This window comes from Symphalangus syndactylus, chromosome 8, assembly GCF_028878055.3.
Source record: "Symphalangus syndactylus isolate Jambi chromosome 8, NHGRI_mSymSyn1-v2.1_pri, whole genome shotgun sequence".
Classification (NCBI taxonomy): domain Eukaryota; kingdom Metazoa; phylum Chordata; class Mammalia; order Primates; family Hylobatidae; genus Symphalangus; species Symphalangus syndactylus.
This window is the reverse complement of record NC_072430.2, coordinates 95,954,346-95,973,055: the sequence shown is the minus strand read 5'-3', so window position 1 is coordinate 95,973,055 and position 18,710 is coordinate 95,954,346. Positions and strand designations below refer to the sequence as shown.

The 18,710-nt window shown below is 38.0% G+C and overlaps 1 long non-coding RNA gene across 2 annotated transcripts in view; it reads right to left on the bottom strand.

Moving 5' to 3' along the window:
• The window catches only part of LOC134737468 (uncharacterized), a 47,217-nt gene that overhangs the window by 7,815 nt on the left and 20,692 nt on the right, over nucleotides 1-18,710 (bottom strand). For both annotated transcript variants that reach the window (XR_010122399.1, XR_010122400.1), the window contains exon 2: nucleotides 646-763. This is a non-coding gene — a long non-coding RNA (uncharacterized lncRNA). The remainder of the gene's footprint in view (nucleotides 1-645; nucleotides 764-18,710) is intronic.

Sequence of the window (18,710 nt, the reverse complement as noted above, 5' to 3'; positions counted from 1 at the left end):
CATTCTCTAAGTCCTGGAATATTCCATTCTGCAGAGCCTGATGTTAATTACTATGCACCAGGAAATATATTAACCTCACAATATCATTGAAATGGTACAAATAAGTCAGATCTTCTTAGAATACCAAACAAATAAAAGATCCCAAGAGACTAGAGATTGCCAAAGGCACCCACCGTGCTCTGCCACGCCTGAAAGCTGCACCTGCTGGGTGCGCACAGCCTAGCATATTCTCTTTTTATTCCCAAGCTCTTTCTTTACAGGCATTCACTTTCCGACTTCCTCCTCTCCAGCTGCCTTCTCTACCAGGCATCCTACACGACACTGCAGTGATAGGCAAAGCAGCAGCTCTCAGCTAAAAACAGCCTCCTCCTAGATATCTTAAAGAAAGAAAACCACTGACGCATCTTCTTCAAGGAAAGCAAAGCCCCAGCAGGACCGAGCAAAGAAAGAAAGGATATTGTTGCCTCTCCAAACTCTGAAAGCAATATTTTGCATGATTTTTCTCAAGGCTTGCCTTGCATTGTTTCTGGATTCCCTAACTCAGCAACAAGTGATGCTTTGGAGGGAGAAAAGATAGAGTATAAGCACATAAAATATAGCCAACTATACACCCCTACCCATTTTATATTATGTGTGCACTCTTACCATTTTAGACCCTCTCTTCCTGGCATTGCAGGCCTCTGACTTTTCAACCATCCTGGGGGTAAAAGAGGCTTTAGAAAACGTTCCTTCTTCACAGCTTGTTTTTGTTTCTTCCGATTATCTGCAATGAAAATTCTTTATTGAATGAGTATGTAATAGTTGTGTAATAAAACAATTTATAAAAATCCTTCAATTTTTATCTATTAAGAAAATTTTCCTGCTGCTAATATTTTCATGACAAGAATTAGATTATAATTGCTCTCAGATAAAATATTTAGTTCTTATTTAACAATAATGTAAATTTATCGTAAGATGTTTTCCCTGGAAAGACCACGCCTAGTGTAGCAGAAACAAGTGACATGCTCTAACTTGGGCACACATCTATAATTGAACAGGCTGTCCCTGTTAGAAGAGCATAGCAACTCTATACACAAAACACACTGAACAGTTATTTCATCCTGAACAGTATCATCCTTGCATCTGTTTAAACAATTAGTTCACTCTCCTAAACACTCTGAGATGTGAACTTTAGTTCAAAGGCGTTCTACATTTTCCTCCTGATGCTGTAATTTTAGAAGCAGACCACTTACAGGTTAGGAGATTTCTGCATTACAAAGTAAACCCTTATAAAGCAATACAGCCTTGAATAAAATTTCCATCTAAATTATTTTTGTCTGTAATAACCAGTGAATATATTTTTAAATGTTCAATATCATCAAAATAACTAACAGCAAATTACCTAAAGTAAAATAACAATGAATTTTTTCTTATCAAATAGCAAAGGGTTTTTAACAAATAATACCAATGTGGTCAAGCAACTATGCACTACTATCAAAAGTGTAATTCAAAGTAACCCTTCTAGAGGGGCATTGTTTATTAAAAGTCTTTTTTTAATGTATATATCTTGTGGTTTGTACATTCTAGCATTAGACTTTTGTCCTAAAAGAATAATCATAGCTAATGAATACAACATATGACATCACAGCTTTTTTATATAATTTATATACAACATCATAGCGTTATTTATAAGAGAAGTTTTTCAGATGTGGTAGGCTGAGAAATGGCCTCCCCAAAGATGTCCATGTCCTTATCCCTGGAACCTGTGAATATGTTACCTTACTTGGTTGAAAGTACTTTGCAGATGTGGTTAAGCTAAGGATCTAGAGATGGAAGGATTAGGCTGAACCACCTGGGTGGGCCCTGTGAAATCACCAGAGTCCTCATAAGCGGAAGGCAAATGAGTCTAAGTCATAGAAGGTGATGGGACAATGGAAGCAGAGTTCGATGTGATGCTCTTTGAAGGTGGAAGAAGGGCCCATGTGCCAAGGAATGCAGGCAGCAGGCTCTAGAAGTTGGAAAAGGAAACAGGCTTTCCCCCCTAGAGACTCTAAAAGGAACACAGCCAGCCATACGGACACACTGATTTCAGGACTTCTGACCTCTAGAACTATAAGATAATACATTTTGTATTGTTTCAAGCAACTGAGGACTCCAAAAACCTTATTCTTGAGGGTCTGAGTTATAAAAGACGGTCTTTTCTATTTTTTTATTTTTTTAATTCTTTTTTTTTTGTACTTTAAATTCTAGTGTACATGTGCAGAACATGCAGGTTTGTTACATAGGTATACACGTGCCATGGTGGTTTGCTGCACCCATCAACTCGTCACCTGTATTAGGTATTTCTCCTAATGCTATCCCTCCCCTAACCCGGCACCCCTGACAGGCCCTGGTGTGTGATGTTCCCCTACCTGTGTCCATGTGTTCTCATTGTTCAACTCCCACTTATGAGTGAGAATATGTGGTGTTTGGTTTTCTGTTCTTGTGTTAGTTTGCTGAGAATGATGGTTTCCAGCTTCATCCATGTCCCTGCAAAGGACATGAACTCATCCTTTTTATGGCTGCATAGTATTCCATGGTGTATATGTGCCACATTTTCTTTATCCAGTCTTTCACTGATGGGCATTTGGGCTGGTTCCAAGTCTTTGCTATTGTGAACAGTGCCACAATAAACATACATGTGCATGTGTCTTTATAGTAGAATGATTTATAATCCTTGGGTATATACCCAGTAATGGGATTGCTGGGTCAAATGATATTTCTAGTTCTAGATCCTTGAGGAATCACCACACTGTCTTCCACAATGGTTGAACTAATTTACACTCCCACCAACAATGTAAAAGCATTCCTGTTTCTCCACATCCTCCCCAGCATCTGTTGTTTCCCGACTTTTTAATGATCGCCATTCTAATTGGCGTGAGATGGTATCTCATTGTGGTTTTGAGTTGCATTTCTCTAATGACCAGTGATGATGGGCTTTTTTTCATATGTTTGTTGGCTGCACAAATGTCTTCTTTTCAGAAGTCTCTGTTCATATCCTGTGCCCACTTTTTGATGGGTTTCTTTTTTTCTTGTAAATTTAAGTTCTTTGTAGATTCTGGATATTAGCCCTTTGTCAGATGGGTAGATTGCAAAAATTTTCTCCCATTCTGTAGGTTGCCTGTTCACTCTGATGATAGTTTCTTTTGCTGTGCAGAAGCTCTTTAGTTTAATCAGATCCCATTTGTCTATTTTGCCTTTTGTTGACATTGCTTTTGGTCTTTTATTCATGAAGTTTTTGCTGATGCCTATGTCCTGAATGGTATTGCCTAGGTTTCCTTTTTTAATCTAGTGCCTTTATGTTGAAAATAATCTAAAGAATGTCAATGTAAAGATATTCTGGATGATCTGGTAGACCGCCTCACCTCTGCTATGATTTTGATGCCAAGTTTGTGTTTGTGCTTATAGTCACAATAGTGCCAAGGAAGGGCAAATCTCCTAGAGAACAAGGAGGCCACAGCAGTTGTGGGAGAGCTGAATTATCACTTAGAAAATAGCTGTTAATGTCATATTTACACTGTGAGGAGCTATCTTTGAATCTAACAAGATTAAGTTTAGTAGTTAAGAATTTTTGTTTAAACTTTTGATGGTACTGTACTTTGAGGTGCACTGTTACACTGATTGATCCATAAAAACAATGAATCATTGGCTTAAAATAAGTTTGTTGTAGAAGAAAAATATGATTATATTCAAGATGACTGAAATGATAGTCCATCAGGCTCGAAATCAAATGAAGCACGCCAAGAAAATATAAAACGCTTATCATCCTACTATTAAATATCAGCTATCACTTTAAGTAACTGTTAACATTTCACTTATATTAATTTTATATCAAAATTTAAACATAAATTTTTATTGGTTTTGTTGTTGTTAACATCATAAAAAATTTATTCTAATTTTATATTTCTACATAGCGGGGGAAAAACATAATGAAAATAACATAAATCAAGCCTGGAGGGAGCATGACGATTTATCTTTCCTTTGAAAAGGATCCATACATTTGCTCAAGTATGAAAAATGTAGAGTTAATTAATTATGTTGCTCCTCCTGATGGAATACTATTCAATCATTAGGAATGATGTGATAAAAAACATTTAATGAAATGGTGAAATGATCAGAATATGTTGATAAAATTTAAAAATAGTTACAAACTGTTACAGTAAGGTTCTAATGTTAAAAAAGAAATAAATTTCTATACATAGAAAAATGAACAGAAAGATACAGATGGTCCCCAATTTATAATAGTTTGACTTATGATTTTTTGACATTATATTGGTACAAAATCAATATGTATTCAGTAGAAACCATATTTTGAAATTGGAATTTTGATCTTTTCTCAGGCTAATGGTATGAAATACAATACTCTTACATGAGATAGTCAACACTTTATTATAAAATAGGCTTTGCATTAGATGATTTTGTCCAACTGTAGGCTAATATATGTGTTCTGCACACACTTAAGGTAGCTTTGGATAAGCTATAATGTTCAGTAGGTTCGGTACGTTAAATACATTTTCAATTTATAATATTCTCAACTTACAATGAGGTTATTTCCCAAAAACAAATACTCTTCAACTTACAGAAATAACCCCATCATAAATTGATGAGTATCTGTATACAACTAAACAATAATATATTGCTGGTTTTGATTTTGTTTTCCTTATAATTTTTGCTATTTTCAAAATTTTCTGAAACAAATATTACTTTTGTAATGAGAAAATAGATTTTTGAATAATAAATCTAGGGTCAAAACATTATTTCATCTTGGCCCTGACTTCAGAGTGTTTAAAAATTGGAATGACAGATTTGTTTCTCAATGTCTAGAAGACAACTTTGCTGACCAACATAAGCTCTGCTCCCCTATAAGAAAAGCAGAGTGTCAATGAAAAAAAACTCTACAAATCCAACACTTGCCCTCAGAACAACTGTGGGAAGTGTGTGTGTGTGTGTGTGTGTATATTTACTTATTTATAAATGTATATACAATCATTCTCCAGGAAACCTGTTTTCTTAATGTTTAAATTATTTAATTAACACGAAGTCATTTTCCTAGTGAGATATTTGGAATACACCTTTTCATTCACTGGGCCACCATACTTTTTCTTCTTCCAATCAGCTAATATTTCAAATCCATGACTTTCTGAAAAACTATGTATCCCTTCTCATATCGTTAAGTTTGACTTCCGAAACTTTTACTGTAAGTTTAAATGATCATGATTATTTACATATTAACATATGCATCAAATGTATATTTTTCAAAAACCTTGGGGCTGAAAATTTCATTCATTAAGTTTATAGAAAATGTCAGTAGAACTAATTGGCAAACCTTGTCTTCACTGTTAAACCAATCAACCAAGTCAGACTTACTAACAGAAAATGTCTGGCTTCCTTGTTTATTTTTAAGAAACATCACTGAGGTGGAGCCAAGATGGCCAAATAGGAACAGCTCCGGTCTCCAGCTCCCAGCCCCAGCGACACAGAAGACGGGTGATTTCTGCATTTCTGCATTTCTGCTTGAGGTACCGGTTTCATCTCACTAGGGAGTGCCTAACAGTGGGTACAGGACAGTCGGTGAAGCGCACTGTGCGCGAGCCGAAGCAGGGCGAGGCATTGCCTCACTCGGGAAGCACAAGGGGTCAGGGAGTTCCCTTTCCTAGTCAAAGAAAGGGGAAACAGACGGCACCTGGAATATCGGGTCAGTCCCATCCTAATACTGCGCTTTTCCAACGGGCCTGGAAAACGGCTCACTAGGAGATTGTGTCCCGCAGCTGGCTCGGAGGGTCCTATGCCCACAGAGTCTTGCTGATTGCTAGCACAGCAGTCTGAGATCACGCTGCAAGGCGGCAGCGAGGCTGGGGGAGGGGCGCCCGCCATTGCCCAGGCTTGCTTAGGTAAACAAAGCAGCCAGGAAGCTCGAACTGGGTGGAGCCCACCACAGCTCAAGGAGGCCTGCCTGCCTCTGTAGGCTCCACCTCTGGGGGCAGGGCACAGACAACCAAAAACTCAGCAAGAACCTCCACAGACTTAAATGTCCCTGTCTGACTGACAGCTTTGAAGAGAGTAGTGGTTCTCCCAGCATGCAGCTGGAGATCTGAGAACGGACAGACTGCCTCCTAAAGTGGGTCCCTCACCCCTGAGCAGCCTAACTGGGAGGCACCCCCCCAGTAGGGACAGTCTGACACCTCATTCAACTGGGTGCTCCTCTGAGACAAAACTTTCAGAGGAACTATCAGACAGCTGAATTTATGGTCTCACGAAAATCCGCTGTTCTGCAGCCACCGCTGCGGACACCCAGCCAAACAGGGTCTGGAGTGGACCTCTAGTAAACTCCAACAGACCTGCAGCTGAGGGTCCTGTCTGGTAGAAGGAAAACTAGCAAACAGAAAGGACATCCACACCAAAAACCCATCTGTACATCACCATCATCAAAGACAAAAAGTAGATAAAACCACAAAGATGGGGAAAAAACAGAGCAAAAAACCTGGAAACTCTAAAAAACAGAGTACCTCTCCTCCTCCAAAGGAACGCAGTTCCTCACCAGCAATGGAACAAAGCTGGATGGAGGATGACTTTGATGAGTTGAGAGAAGAAGGCTTCAGACGATCAAACTACTCTGAGCTACGAGAGGAAATTCAAAACAATAGCAAGGAAGTTAAAAACTTTGAAAAAAAATTAGAAGAATGGATAACTAGAATAACCAATGGAGAGAAGGGCTTAAAGGAGATGATGGAGCTGAAAGCCAAGTTTCGAGAACTACGCAAAGATTGCAGAAGCCTCAGTAGCAGATGCGATCAACTGGAAGAAAGGGTATCGCTGATGGAAGATGAAATGAATGAAATGAAGAGAGAAGGGAAGTTTAGAGAAAAAAGAATAAAAAGAAATGAACAAAGCCTCCAAGAAATTTGGGACTATGTGAAAAGACCAAACCTACATCTGATTGGTGTACCTGAAAATGATGGGGAGAATGGAACCAAGTTGGAAAACACTCTGCAAGATATTATCCAGGAGAACTTCCCCAATCTAGCAAGGCAAGCCAGCATTCAGATTCAGGAAATACAGAGAACACCACAAAGATACTCCTCGAGAAGGGCAACTCCAAGACACATAATTGTCAGATTCACCAAAGTTGAAATGAAGGAAAAAATGTTAAGGGCAGCCAGAGAGAAAGGTCGGGTTACCCACAAAGGGAAGCCCATCAGACTAACAGCTGATCTCTCAGCAGAAACTCTACAAGCCAGAAGAGAGTGGGGGCCGATATTCAACATTCTTAAAGAAAAGAATTTTCAACCCAGAATTTCCTATCCCGCCAAACTAAGCTTCATAAGTGAAGGAGAAATAAAATACTTTACAGACAAGCAAACGCTGAGTGATTTTGTCACCACCAGGCCTGCCCTAAAAGAGCTCCTGAAGGAAGCACTAAACATGGAAAGGAACAACCGGTACCAGCCACTGCAAAAACATGCCAAATTGTAAAGACCATCGAGGCTAGGAAGAAACTATAGCAACTAACGAGCAAAATAACCAACTAACATCATAATGACAGGATCAGATTCACACATAACAATATTAACGTTAAATGTAAATGGGCTAAATGCTCCGATCAAAAGACACAGACTGGCAAACTGGATAAGGAGTCAGGACCCATCAGTGTGCTGTATTCAGGAAACCCATCTCACATACAGAGACACACATAGACTCAAAATAAAGGGATGGAGGAAGATCTATCAAGCAACTGGAAAACAAAAAAAGGCAGGGGTTGCAATCCTAGTCTCTGATAAAATAGACTTTAAACCAACAAAGATCAAAAGAGACAAAGAAGGCCATTACATAATGGTAAAGGGATCAATTCAACAAGAAGAGCTAACTATCCTAAATATATATGCACCCAACACAGGAGCACCCAGATTCATAAAGCAAGTCCTCAGTGACCTACAAAGGGACTTAAACTCCCACACAATAATAATGGGAGATTTTAACATCCCACTGTCAGCATTAGACAGATCAACGAGACAGAAAGTTAACAAGGATATCCAGGAATTGAACTCAGCTCCACATAAAGTGGACCTAATAGACATCTACAGAACTCTCCACCCCAAGTCAACAGAATATACATTTTTTTCAGCACCACACCACACCTATTCCAAAATTGACCACATAGTTGGAAGTAAAGCTCTCCTCAGCAAATGTAAAAGAACAGAAATTATAACAAACTGTCTCTCAGACCACAGTGCAATCAAACTAGAACTCAGGATTAAGAAACTCACTCAAAACCGCTCAACTACATGGAAACTGAACAACCTGCTCCTGAATGACTATTGGGTACATAATGAAATGAAGGCAGAAATAAAGATGTTCTTTGAAACCAACGAGAACAAAGACAAAACATACCAGAATCTCTGGGACACATTCAAAGCAGTGTGTAGAGGGAAATTTATAGCACTAAATGCCCACAAGAGAAAGCAGGAAAGATCCAAAATTGACACCCTAACATCACAATTAAAAGAACAAGAAAAGCATGAGCAAACACATTCAAAAGCTAGCAGAAGGCTAGAAATAACTAAAATCAGAGCAGAACTGAAGGAAATAGAGACACAAAAAACCCTTCAAAAAATTAATGAATCCAAGAGCTGGTTTTTTGAAAAGATCAACAAAATTGATGGACCGCTAGCAAGACTAATAAAGAAGAAAAGAGAGAAGAATCAAATAGATGCAATAAAAAACGAAAAAGGGGATATCACCACCGATCCCACAGAAATACAATCTACCATCAGAGAATACTACAAACACCTCTATGCAAATAAACTAGAAAATCTAGAAGAAATGGATAAATTCCTCGACAAATACACCCTCCCAAGACTAAATCAGGAAGAAGTTGAATCTCTGAATAGACCAATAACAGGTTCTGAAATTGTGGCAATAATCAATAGCTTACCAACCAAAAAGAGTCCAGGACCTGATGGATTCACAACCGAATTCTACCAGAGGTACAAGGAGGAACTGGTACCATTCCTTCTGAAACTATTCCAATCGATAGAAAAAGAGGGAATTCTCCCTAACACATTTTATGAAGCCAGCATCGTCCTGATACCAAAACCTGGCAGAGACATAACCAAAAAAGAGAATTTCAGACCAATATCTTTGATGAACATTGATGCAAAAATCCTCAATAAAATACTGGCAAACCGAATCCAGCAGCACATCAAAAAGCTTATCCACCATGATCAAGTGGGCTTCATCCCTGGGATGCAAGGCTGGTTCAACATACGCAAATCAATAAATGTAATCCAGCATATAAACAGAACCAAAGACAAAAACCACATGATTATCTCAATAGATGCAGAAAAGGCCTTTGACAAAATTCAACAACCCTTCATGCTAAAAACTCTCAATAAATTAGGTATTGATGGGACATATCTCAAAATAATAAGAGCTATCTACGACAAACCCACAGCCAATATCATACTGAATGGGCAAAAACTGGAAGCATTCCCTCTGAAAACTGGCACAAGACAGGAATGCCCTCTCTCACCGCTCCTATTCAACATAGTCCTGGAAGTTCTGGCCAGAGCAATCAGGCAGGAGAAGGAAATAAAGGGTATTCAATTAGGAAAAGAGGAAGTCAAATTGTCCCTGTTTGCAGATGACATGACTGTATATCTAGAAAACCCCATTGTCTCAGCCCAAAATCTCCTTAAGCTGATTAGCAACTTCAGCAAAGTCTCAGGATACAAAATTAATGTACAAAAATCACAAGCATTCTTGTACACCAATAACAGACAAACAGAGAGCCAAATCATGAGTGAACTCCCATTCACAATTGCTTCAAAGAGAATAAAATACCTAGGAATCCAACTTACAAGGGATGTGAAGGACCTCTTCAAGGAGAACTACAAACCACTGCTCAATGAAATAAAAGAGGATACAAACAAATGGAAGAACATTCCATGCTCATGCGTTGGAAGAATCAATATCGTGAAAATGGCCATACTGCCCAAGGTAATTTATAGATTCAATGCCATCCCCATCAAGCTACCAATGACTTTCTTCACAGAATTGGAAAAAACTACTTTAAAGTTCATATGGAACCAAAAAAGAGCCCGCATCGCCAAGTCAATCCTAAGCCAAAAGAACAAAGCTGGAGGCATCACGCTACCTGACTTTAAACTATATTACAAGGCTACAGTAACCAAAACAGCATGGTACTGGTACCACAACAGAGACATAGATCAATGGAACAGAACAGAGCCCTCAGAAATGATGCTGCATATCTACAACTATCTGATCTTTGACAAACCTGACAAAAACAAGAAATGGGGAAAGGATTCCCTATTTAATAAATGGTGCTGGGAAAACTGGCTAGCCATATGTAGAAAGCTGAAACTGGATCCCTTCCTTACACCTTATACAAAAATTAATTCAAGATGGATTAAAGACTTATATGTTAGACCTAAAACCATTAAAATCCTACAAGAAAACCTAGGCAATACCATTCAGGACATAGGCATGGGCGAGGACTTCATGTCTAAAACACCAAAGGCAATGGCAACAAAAGCCAAAATCGACAAATGGGATCTCATTAAACTAAAGAGCTTCTGCACAGCAAAAGAAACTACCATCAGAGTGAACAGGCAACCTACAGAATGGGAGAAAATTTTTGCAACCTACTCATCTGACAAAGGGCTAATATCCAGAATCTACAATGAACTCAAACAAATTTACAAGAAAAAAACAAACAACCCCATCAAAAAGTGGGCAGAGGACATGAACAGACACTTCTCAAAAGAAGACATTTATGCAGCCAAAAAACACGTGCAAAAATGCTCATCATCACTGGCCATCAGAGAAATGCAAATCAAAACCACAGTGAGATACCATCTCACACCTGTTAGAATGGCCATCATTAAAAAATCAGGAAACAACAGGTGCTGGAGAGGATGTGGAGAAATAGGAACACTTTTACACTGTTGGTGGGACTGTAAACTAGTTCAACCATTGTGGAAGTCAGTGTGGCGATTCCTCAGGGATCTCGAACTAGAAATACCATTTGACCCAGCCATCCCATTACTGGGTATATACCCAAAGGACTATAAATCATGCTGCTATAAAGACACATGCACACGTATGTTTATTGCGGCACTATTCACAATAGCAAAGAGTTGGAACCAACCCAAATGTCCAACAACGATAGACTGGATTAAGAAAATGTGGCACATATATACCATGGAATACTATGCAGCCATAAAAAATGATGAGTTCGTGTCCTTTGTAGGGACATGGATGAAACTGGAAAACATCATTCTCAGTAAACTATCGCAAGGACAAAAAACCAAACACCGCATGTTCTCACTCATAGGTGGGAACTGAACAATGAGAACTCATGGACACAGGAAGTGGAACATCACACTCCGGGGACTGTTGTGGGGTGGGGGGAGGGGGGAGGGACAGCATTAGGAGATATACCTAATGCTAAATGACGAGTTAATGGGTGCAGGAAATCAACATGGCACATGGATACATATGTAACAAACCTGCACATTGTGCACATGTACCCTAAAACCCTAAAGTATAATAAAAAAATAATAATAATAAAAATAAAAATAAAAAATTTAAATAATAAAAAAAGAAACATCACTGAATTGCATCTTGTACTTCCTTGCCTATGAATTCATATTCATTTTTAGATAGACTGAGACAGAAAGACATGAGTTTGTTACCAGAATGATATGAAAATAAGATGTATCATGTTTCAGTAATTCTCACCAAAGCTTTCACTTTTATAGGAGTGATTCAATCTCAAATACCAGCACTGTACACCATGGTAAGATTAGAGATGGGTGAGAGATGTAATTTTCTCATAGAGAATAGAGGAGAGTGATTATAAAAGGGGAAGTGGGGTAGGAAAACTGGCCCACCACAGCCATCCTCTCCAGAAGATTAGTGTTAGGAAAACATACACATTGTCTTGGTCTGTGCTACCACAACAAAATATTGTAGATTGGGTCATTTAACAGGAACAGACATGTATTTCTCACACTTCTGTAATCTGGGAGGTCCAAGATCAAGGCCGCATCCTCCAGAGGGGCAGAATGTTGTGGGCTCACCTGGCAGAAGAGCTGAAGAGCAAGCTGAGGACTGCCTGAAGCCTCTTTCATAAGGGCCTTTTTCCCATTAATGAAGGAAAAGCCCTCATGACCTCATCACCTTTTAGTGGTCTCAACCCTCCATACTGTCGTATTGGCAACACCTGAATTTTGGAGGGGACACATTTAAACCATAGCACACATACAAGCTGGGGATTTGGCCATTGGTTCCCTTAAAGGTATCCATGACTTTGTAGCTCCTAGAAAGTCTGTGTACCTCCAGGTTTCTATGGACTCTTGTTTGAAAATTGCTGTTATAAATGCAAACAAGATAAGCAGAAATATTCTATCCAACCAAAACTATAAGTGGATTTATTAAATCAGAATACAAGTCTTGATACCAGAGCTTAGAGTACAAAACACTCATGAAAACATATAGGACTCCCTCTTCTAATGAGTTCGAAGTTTTTTGTCAGATAACATGCACCTTTTGCAGGTAGATTATGCAGATAAAATTCTCACAATCATAAAGTCTCAAGATTTAACATAAGAAAATGCCTCTGAATTGTCCAAAAACTTCAGTAATTTAAAAAAAAAAATCCTTTCTCCAGGACTTGTGCAACTCAGCCTTTGGGATGCATATGCAAATTATTTAGTTATGGCCTCCTTTTGTCTTCCTTATTCTGGCCCCCTTATATAAAGGCTTTCATTAGGTTTTAGACTACAGGGTAATCATTATTGTGATTAAATTAAACAATCTACCAGAAAAATGTTTTAGTGCATACTCCAGGCAGGCACTGTGCTAGATTGTAAGAAATCTGTTATCAGATCACACCTTAATGCCCATGACATAGGGAAAATGACTAGATGTAGATGAACTCCTAAATGGCATGTTGGTATTTCATAATAGTATCATACTCCATTTGGATTTAAAGTGTTACAACAAAATACTCCCATTCAGTAAATCTGTCTAATGTTAACCTAATTTTGAAAAAACAAGTTATCTAATGTTCCCGCATAGCCCCTTTCTTGACTAGAAGCAAAGAGCTTCTCTGTGCTTGCTAGAAATCTCCAGCCACCCAGCTAGCATCAGCAGGATTCCATCTGTTTGTATCTATGTTCCCTGATCAAAATCTTTTCTCTTTTGTTAAACTCTCTGCAGTCCAGCCGTAATGGCATTATTCCTCCCCAATCCCAGGAATTGTCATAAACTGGCCTTTTTCCGGAATGTGCATCTCCCTCCCGCTCCCCTGCTAAACTCTCTCCATCCCTTCAGATCGCAGCACGGTATGAAAGACTCCATTCTGTGCTTTTGCAGAGCTTCGTACTTCAAATCGCAGTTTGTAATCACATCTTTGTTTCTTTGACTATTTGATTAATATCTATCCCTCCCACTAGCCTGGAAGACCCATGAGAGCAGGGTCTATGAATGATTCATCACCATCGCATCCTTACCATCCTGGAACCCAGAAGAAGCTAAATAACTCTTTGTTAACAACATGAATGGTCTGACCCTGCTTGAGAAACACAAAACCTAGATCACCAAAGTAATCATGCATCAGTTAATGACAGGGATACGTTCTGAGGAATGCATCATTAGTAATTTCGTTGTTGTGAGAACGAAATATTCTTACAACATATAGTGTACTTACAGAAACCTAGATGGGATAGCTACTATACACCTAGGCTCTATGGTGGCATAGCCTATTCCTCCTAGGCTACAAACCTGTATAGCCTATTACTGTGCTGAAAAATGTAGGTAATTATAACACAATAATTATTCATGTATTTAGACATATCTAAACATAGAAAAGATACAGTAAAAATACAGTGTAAAAGATAAAAAATGATATGCCCGCCTACAGCATTTAGCATGAATGATGTATGCAGACCTGGAAGTCGCTCTGGGTGAGTCAATCTGTGAGTGATAAGTGAATGTGAAGGCCTAAGACACTGCTGCACACTACTAGAGATTTTGCAAACACTGTACACTTAGGATACATTAAATTTATTTTTTAAATTAAGCAATTGTGCTATGACATTACTATGACTACATCACTAGATGATAGGAATTTCTTAGCCCCATCATAATCTTATGGGACCACCATCATATATGCGGTCTATCACCAACAGAAACGTCATCATGCAGCACGTGGCTATGTATTCAGAAGGGCCATTCTCTGAGTATAGTCTGCAACCCAACCCTTGCTTTGCAAGGTCCAGGGAAACTGTGAGGTATGTAATGTTCCATAAGACCTTTTCAGAAACTTCCCTAGTTAATAGGGAGCCAATGAGGTAGAAATGAAAAGTGTGCTCCCCTCTTGGTCAACACTACAGTTCACTCTACTGGGCCTACACCCTTCAATGATCATTTTTCTGGGTCTTCTCCATTGGACCCTAGTTTCATCTGTCTCACTCACTCCTGAATCACCAGCACTTAACAGACTGCCTGCTACATATTAGGTGCTCAATAAATATTTATTGAATAAATCAATGGTCAATCAACACCTGACCTAAGACTTCCCCTTAGCACACAGTTCCCTGATGCTGCCCAGTGGCAGAGTGTGTGGCACATATGCATTTGAGTTTTTCCACATTAATCTAACTTTCCCTTTCTAAGTCACTAATTATGTTTTCTCCTTGACTCATTAATTTCCACACATAAACTGCCATTTCTCTCTGAAAGGTTGGTAGCAAAATAAGTTGACCAAAAGGACTTTCTTTTTCTCAAAACTCAAAAAACTAAAGAAGAAAAATTGTCCGACTCTTTTTTTCAACCAAATGTGCCTTTGAAAGATTTGATATTTGAGCTCAGCATCCAACTCTCCAATTATCTAAATAATTCCACAAGTACAAAATACCATATTTACATATGCAAAGCAAGAACAAGAAATTAGAATACTTAATTTATTCACACAATTGAATGTTGAAACAACTGCAAATTCAGACACTTCATTTTTTTTTTTTTTGCAAATTCACATGTCCAAAGTAGCCTTATAATGTACTTCTTTATATAGCATCATGGTCCTCAAAATCTCATCTTCAAACAATTGACATTTTAGGGACTTAAGTATTTAGGTAAATATTTGAAATATGTTTGCAAATTGAGGTTCCATAAGCAAGGTTGTTAACTTACAATCCTTACCTGAAAATGAGGTCATTGGTTTGCAAACATTTTGTTCTAATGCCTAGGTGAGGAAGGAGGAGGGGGTACATTGATAGCTTAATAGCTTTTTCTTCCCAGGTAGACTCATTTAGGATGAAAGTGATTATTCAGAAATCCATTTTATTCCAAGCAAATGTCTTTACCCTGGGAAAATAAATAGAGCTACTTCTGGCGATTGTTGCCATTTTATTCAGTGTTCTTCCTTATTACTCCCAATAGTTTAAATAAATATCTATAATAGTCCCCACCCTCCTTGTAATCCCATATAAAGCTTACCCCATTCAAAAAAAATGTATTCTAATGAAGTTATAACATTTCTTCAGTCTTTCTAGGTCAACACTTAATGCTCTCCTTTTCTAATTTTAGACCATTTCACAGCAGAGTTAAGGTTCAACTCCATCCTGGAATGACACATTTTCCATCCAGCTATCCTCTTGCTGTTTAACCATGAGCATCATTCCTGGGGGAATGTCTCACAAGAGATCGTCTCCCAGCCCATAAACCCCACTAATAAACAGTCCAACTTGTCCTGATCTACCTTCTCATAGCATATTACATTAAAGAACCTGTAAAATAAGTTAAAAAGATAATAAAGTGATAGCTGATAAACTTTACATAAATTGAAAAATTAAAATATAATAATTAACACTATGCTTGGACCTTTGAGTTCATTTCTATTCCCCAGTTTCACTTTTTTCCTGCATATCTGAAAATCAGGGCTTCTTCACTTCACTGTTTGGCTTAAAAGTTCAAAACCTCCCTTCCGCTAGTTATCTAGGGTATCCAGAAAAGAGCTAGTTGACACAGTGCTTCACTTTTTTTCCCCCAAACTGATTGCATCGTTTTGTCTTTGTTCAAGAATTAGCCTCTGAACGTACAAAGCTTAAGATGTGATAGGGTGTTGTGTAGCACATCCAGACAAAGGCAATATTTAATATGAACATGGGAGAAGAAAGAGGCAGAAAGCATTATTTACTTGGTTTGCATGCTCCAGATACAGGCATTATGACTGCAGTTGTCAAGTGTGTCAACACTGTCAGATTCTAGCTATAAAAATACCTGTAGAGGTTCATTATTATAACCCTTGGAAGACAATAAAAGAATTTACTGAGAATCACTGAGCCTGCCCTATAGAGTAAGAATTACAGATGGGTTACACTGCAGCTGATTATAATAACATATTTAAAATAATACAGTTGGTTCTAACATTTAGCTTACATTATTCATTGTAAGAAATTAGAAAACACTTGAACCATGGTACCAAATAAAGCATCTCTTGTTTATCCTCAAAATACCTTCTTGCATTCTGAAGGTTGTACTCATTGGCCTCTGAGGCCCCATCCCAAGATGGTCACTGTCATGTATGAATCCTGATTGCATAAAACTGTCACTCTTAATGTATTTGAAGGAAATGTTTTTTTCTTCATTGCGCTCTGCTAAATTCTGGACCTTAGCCAGTTAACTTACTTCTAAGATTAATGACACCACTCTGCAGTTTTCTATACCTGAGTCTACAGGATGTTCACCCAGATCATTCCAGATCTCTGGAATTTGCCTCATCTTCTTTTTGGGTTGTAACACACTAGACAACTAAGGGAGGTAGAAAAGGCGGCAGGAAGGATTATTTACTCAGTTCCTTTGAATGAGTTTGGTAAAAGTTGAAAATATATCCTCCATGGGTCAGAAATATGAATTCTATAACATTTAATCTGCCTTTTCTTCACAACTCTTTTGCTCTAAACATACTTCTACCTTTTGACATAGTAATTCTATCCTAGGAAAATAATGTAAAATATAGAAAAAGCTTTATGCCCAAAGATACTAATTGGAGTATCATTTTAATAATAGAAATAATAAAAGAACAATTAAGTAAATGATTAGGTATCATTACAAATTATGTTTGAAAAAATGTTTTAAATAACATGTAGGTGCATATAATTTTATAGATAAAAAATCTACATACGTGCACTGCATTAGTTTCCTACTGCTGCTATAAAAAAAGTACCACAAACTCAGAGGCTTAAACAATATTAACTATTATTTCACAGTCCTGGAGGTCAGAAGTCTGAAATGCATCTCAGTGAGCTAAAATCAAGATGTAGCAAAACTACATTCCTCCTGCATGCTCTAGGGGAAAACCCAAATTTCTTGCTTCTTCCAGCTTTTAGAAGCTGTCTACATTCCTTGGCTTGTGGCTCTCTTCTCTAGGAACAGATGGAGTCCTTCTTGTGCAGCCATCTGTCTGGTTCTCCCTTTTCTGCCTCTCTCTTCCACTTTTTTTTTAAGTTATACTTTAAGTTCTAGGGTACATGTGCACAACGTGCAGGTTCGATACGTAGGTATACATGTGCCATGTTGGTTTGTTGCACCCATCAACTCATCATTTACATTAGGTATTTCTCCTAATGCTATCCCTCCCCCAGACTCCCACCCACAACAGGCCTCCGTGTGTGATGTTCCCTGGCCTGTGTCCAAGTAATCTCACTGTTCAATTCCCACCTATGAATGAGAACATGTGGTGTTTGGTTTTCCGTCCTTGTGATAGTTTGCTGAGAATAATGGTTTCCAGCTTCATCCATGTCCCTGCCTAGGACATGAACTCATCCTTTCTTAATGGCTGCAGAGTATTCCATGGTGTATATGTGCCACATTTTCTTATGACTACATTGGGCCCACCTGAATAATCCACGATACTCTCCCTATTTTAAAGTCAGCTGATAGCAACCTTTATTTCATCTGCAGCCTTAATTCTACTTTGCCATGTAATTGTATATATTCACAGATTCCATGGATTAGGGATTAGGATGTGGATATCTAAGCAGGGGAAGGGGGATTATTCAGCCTACATGTACTGTGCAAGAGAAATAAACCAACCAACCAAACTGAGCTGAAACAAAAACAAGTAACAACAAAACTAAGCATAGAAAATCTGGATGAAAATATACCACATTGGTCGCATTGCTTAGTAAAACTGTGGGTTATTGTTTTTATTTTCTCTACTTTTCCATAGTTTCCAAATTTTATTATTTTCTATGATTTATTATTTCCCAAATAATATTATTATTTTGATAATAAAAAATCTTGTCAAAAATGTGTTTTTAAAACATTCTCTGGGCTGAAGTAGCCTGTAATTTTATTCTTTTATCTTTTCACATGAATTTTCTTGCTTGCAAATAGTAATCAACTAGTCAAAGGAAATGAAAGAATAATAAGTACAATAGTTATTGATTATGACGATCTCCCCTCCCTCTGAAGAAATATAGTAACACCAACCTCATTGACTGATAGAGCTCAGAACTGTGTATCTGTTTGTAGTTATATGTCTTATTTTCCCAATTAAAAATCAAATAATTAAAGAGCAAGTATAAATCATTTTTTTAATTGCCAAAGACAATGTTTAAAAGAGGGATAATCATGACCTTTATACAAATGCAAAATGAACACAT